General features: G+C 36.9%; 1 pseudogene; it reads left to right on the plus strand.

Annotated features, from left to right (window-relative positions):
• The first annotated feature begins 2748 nt into the window (after positions 1–2748).
• Positions 2749–4207, plus strand: LOC149143396 (serine/threonine-protein kinase PBL27 pseudogene; annotated as a pseudogene).
• The last annotated feature ends 900 nt before the right edge of the window (positions 4208–5107 follow it).

The following is a 5107-nucleotide window of genomic DNA, read 5'->3' on the forward strand; positions in this document are numbered from 1 at the left end:
GTGACTGTTTGGCCTGAAACTCACTTGTGTTGTGAGTGGAGCTCTTATGGAACTCACACCACTTTCCTGTGTCCTTTTTCGGCTTCATGGCGTTGTTCTTTGCTTGCAGCTTTGGCGGGTTTTCTTGGGCCACCCCGCCTTGGATTTGTCCTTTATTCTGCGGTTTGGGGGCACCTTTCCCTTGCTTCAAATTCGCAAATCCAAAGTCTCGCTTCTTCTGTTTAAACTTTTATTCGACCTTGACGGCATATCGATATGTCGTGTCGAGCGAGGGGATGTTCATGAATTCTATTTCTTCCTGGATGTACTTGTGCAAGCAGCCGCAGTATTTGAGTATCAAATGTTGCTCTGAATCCTTGATACCCAACTTTGTGTGAAGGGTATGGAAAATATTGGTAAACTTCAGCACGTCTTGGTCCCTTCCCTACCGTAGCGTGGTCCACTTTATGTATTGATCCTCATAGCTTCCGATAGGGTAGTATTGCCCCTTGATGGCCTCTCGGAAGGAATCCCAAGTGGGTGCGGCTGAAAATAGTGAGCCTATACTTTCATCCTTCTGCTTGCAGTAGGTTTCCCACTAGTCCTTGACATGGGGGGCTGCTATGAGAAGAGTGAAAATAATTGTTTTTCGACTAGAAAAATCATGAACATAAAAATAACCCTCTAGCAGATTTAACCATTTATCGACGTCATCTGCATCTACCTGACCCTCAAATATGGGAATTTCAAAATTAACTTGTACCTTAAACGGTGTGGCGTTTCCAGAGTAGTTGTTGGAAGCCGATGCGTTGCCCCTGGGTAGCCTCTGAAGAATCTGGGCGAAGTTTTCCATCATCGTGTTCCTTTGTCGCTCGAGGGCTTCTTCGAGCAAGATTTTAATAGGATCTCCTGCTCCCTCATCTTTATTTTCATCCGCCATGGGAGGCCTTTGGGATTTGCGAGGCTGGTCTTGCAAAGGTTCGAACAGTTCAAGTCCTAACTCCTTATATCCCGACCTCGTTGGGGACATGCAAAAAAAAACAAAGAAAAAGTAGACTGCTCTGATACCACTGATCCGGATTTAAACAAGAACGCAAAAGATTACAGAGATAACCATAAACACAGAGATGCAGTGGAAATAATACTTCATTTCATTAATGTAAAACACTAAAATATGCTTACAAACAAAGTTGGAAATAAACCAGCTAGGGCGATGGTAGCTTATCTTTGAGAAGAGATGTGGCGGCTACATGCCTCTGAACTATGTTACAATGAGGCTCGAAGGCCTATTTATTGTTGAGAAACAATGGAAAACCCTTAACATTCCAAAACCTAACCCTAGAAGATGAAACACCAAATTGTGGGCCCCATTTGGGTAAATTGGTACATCAACTTCCCGGGGTCGTAACTTTGGCATACGATCTCCGTTTGACGCACACAGTATCTCGTTAGAAAGATCTATCCGAGAACTACAACTTTAGGAAGAGAAACATCGGTCCATGGACCCATGTTGCTCCTAGTTTTCCCAAAAAACGTCGTTTAGGGCCTCAAAATGGCTCCGGAAGTTCAGGACCCGAAAAAATGCTAAAAATAGTAAACTGTGCTACAATTAAGGAAACCGAAGAGTTGAAAGAAACAATGGTGGGGGTCCAAGTCGATTTGGCAGGTGGCCACCAATATCCACCTGGATCATTGGACTAACTTATAGACATCATCATATGGTTTCTATACTGACGAACATGCACACATGATGTCTGTCTTGGAACAGGTGAGTCTAGAATGTTGAGTACCTTCAAAACTTGATAAGAAAATCAAAGCTCCAAAGTTGACCATACCAGAAAATATGATAGAAGTGTTTTCTTTCCACATATCAAAGTTTTGGGTTTCTAAGATTATCCATCCCGTGCTTGGTGTAATTTGGTGGTAATAATTATTGAATTCTAATTAATCTCTACTTTTTTTTCCAATATTTGTTTGGCAGTTGTTGATGCCATCATGGTAAGAATAAAATAATTAAGATGTAAGGAAGCCAAGTTTTTAGGGGCATTAGTTTTGTTGCAAACTTTGATAATTTCTAAGGAACATTATAGGCAAAATGTCACTTCTTAGCAAATGCTACAATTAGAAATAGCAAATCCTCATACATGTTGTAGAAATCCAGAATAACTACTTTCAATTGAAACTTTGAAAGGTTAGTATTTTCTGCAGATAATAGTTCGTGGGCTTATGTTGTTTATATGTTTTCATAGTAATAGAAGAAATCTAAGATTAAGAATTTCAAACTTTACTGAATTTATTTCCCATCTTGCAAGAAGTGTGTATTGGAGTAATCTCAATAGAAAAAAGAGAAGGATAAATAGAAACTAAATTTCAACCATAAACTAATATCACATTAGTTTAACATAAGTCACTATTGACGAATTTAAATTTGAACTTTTGTAATCTGTTACTTATAGACTTATGTAAATTTTTACATTTAAGTTTCATATTACATTGTGTAGACAAACAACATGTTCATTGCTCTCTGAAAGGAGTCAGTACAAACTTGTCAATTGGCCCAGGCATTTTATAGTTCATATATTAATCAATTTATTTCTAGAGATCATAACATGTTAAACAACAAATCATTTCACGTAATGTTCATGACAACACAATGCTATAAATATTTATAAGTAAGTGTTGCACATGCCTTTATAAGTAAATGTTGGACATGCCTTCTGCAACCCCATATATTTTGGTTTAACTATTTTTGCAAATTCCATAGTTCAAATGGATTCATTACCAAGGAAGTGGAACAGAGGAGCAACAATAGACCATGCCAATTTAGAAAACACATCTCGTCTACACAATGATGGTGAGTCTTCCACATCATTAGCATCACAGCTTTGTTTAACAAAGGTTGAAGATAATCTTCATGGTATTAATATCCCAAACCCACCCTATTTTGGGTAGTTTGAGGGTGAACAAAATTTTCATGAATACCATAGTTATTGTGTTTTTATAAAGTGTAATGCAACAATCTTTGTTTTGGGAATCAACATTAAATGTGAATACGTTGGTTTTTCCAGATCTTCCACCTGATAAGAAGCCATTAGATTGGAAGACTAGAATGAAAATAACTACTGGTGCTACTAAAGGGTTATAATACCTGCATGACAAAGCCAACTCACTAATGGTATATCAAGATTTGAAATTCTCTAATATCTTACTAGATGAAGGGTTTCATTCTAAGTTATCTAATTTTGGATTAGCCAACCATGGGTCGGTTGGAGATAATACTCATGTTTCCACCTGTGTGATGGGAACCTATGGATATTGTGCACCAAAGTATGCTATGACTGGTCAATTGACAATAAAATAAGATGTCTACAATTTTGGGGTTGTTTTGTTAGAATTAATCACAGGTAGGAAAGTCATTGATAATTCTAGGTCGGTAGGGGAGCACAATGTTGTTGCTTGGGTATGTTTGTCTTCTTACCCTTTAATTTATTTCATGAGTTGCATGCAAAATGAATTACGAGAGGATTTCAAACAAAAACATATATTTATTGAAGTTCATTTAACATTAGACAAAGTGATTGTTTTCTCTGTGTTTGTTTGACCTAAAACACACTTAGATTATTGGATTCGTTTAAACATTGTGTAGGCCTAGAACTATTTCTTTGGCTCTCATTACCTTTTGGAAGAACCCTTCAGGTTATTGAAACTCTATTTTTATAATGTATCTCTTAGTCAAAAGCATTAAGTGCCTTACATTTTGGCCATTTTAGGCACGTCCATTGTTTAAGGATCAGAGGAAGTTTTCATAGATGGTTGACCCATTGCTTCAAGCACGCTATCCTATGAGGGGTTTGTATCAAGGTCTTGTTGTGGCAACAATGTGTGTCCAGGAAAAAGCCACAATCCTTTCCCTAGTTGCAAATGTAATGACAACTCTTACCTACCTTGCATCCCAGACATATGATCCTGATACACATCCAGTCATAAATTCTCACTTTGCTCCTACCACACCTTCTCAAGCAAGAAGAGATAATGAAAAGAAGTTAACTAGTAGTGCATTTGAAAAATAAAAGGCTAAAGAAATCGACATCTTGGTGTTCATTCTCCATTTATACATTCACAGGGTTCTCCAGGTCAAATTCTAGCAGCTGCTGAAACCAAAATATGGGTTGAGAGGGGTGAAAAGAAAAGGGGAAATAATCATGGTGGCATGAATGGACTTGGTTGATGGCCTTGTGAGTTGTAACTCAAATCATTGTATATTTTACTTCTTGTTAGGTGTGAATGTTTTCAATTTCTATATTTCTGTCTGAAATAATGCATTCCTTGAATATATTCTTGTTTTGATCACAAAATGACCTTATTCTCAGTTGGAAAGTTCTTTTTTACTCCCTGCAAATTCACAAGAACTGAATTGCTTAGAAGTCGAATTTGAGTAAAGCCAGAGATTAAAGAAATATTTTGAGGAGGTTCAGTTCCTATGGCTAGGAAGAAGTTATTGTTTGGGCAAGTTATTGTGTCATTGGAAACAAATTGTGAATTTGTTGATATGGAAGCACTTTTACTGCTCTATAGGGTATGTCTATTGTGGGCATTTAATTATTGCAGGTGCCTTGCCACTGTTGATGTAAAAGTATTGAGCTTCCCATCCTTGGTTGTACCACTTTCTTTCTGTGAGGTAGGTAGCTCTTTGCATCTACATCTAAGCATTCTGTAGGATTATATTTTGATTTTGGCATTATTTTCCTTTGATATATGACATCAGATTCAATCCTTACATTTTGACACCCCCAAATTTCATTTAAGTAAATATATTATGTATTTTTCTCATCTCTTTTCTTTGTTTTCCCCTTGTGGGTCTAATTGCTTTCCATTGTAGGAGTATGTGATGGACATTTATGAACTTGTTTGAAGTACTGTAATTCGGTTCAGTTATATCTGAACTGGATTACTAATTTAAAACTATTTAGACTGTGATGTTTCTCATATAATGTTGAAACTTAAAAGGTTGCACATTAACATTAATCCTAGGTTTCCATTGTTATATGATACCCAGAAAGTGAATGTAGACATTTTTTTTCCATGTAACCAAGCAAGTGTAGACTGTTTGTTATTCTTTATCCTCAAT

This window comes from Pinus tabuliformis, chromosome X (assembly GCF_031772625.1).
Source record: "Pinus tabuliformis cultivar Carrire ecotype Pingquan chromosome X, CPIR1, whole genome shotgun sequence".
NCBI classification, from domain to species: Eukaryota; Viridiplantae; Streptophyta; class Pinopsida; order Pinales; family Pinaceae; genus Pinus; species Pinus tabuliformis.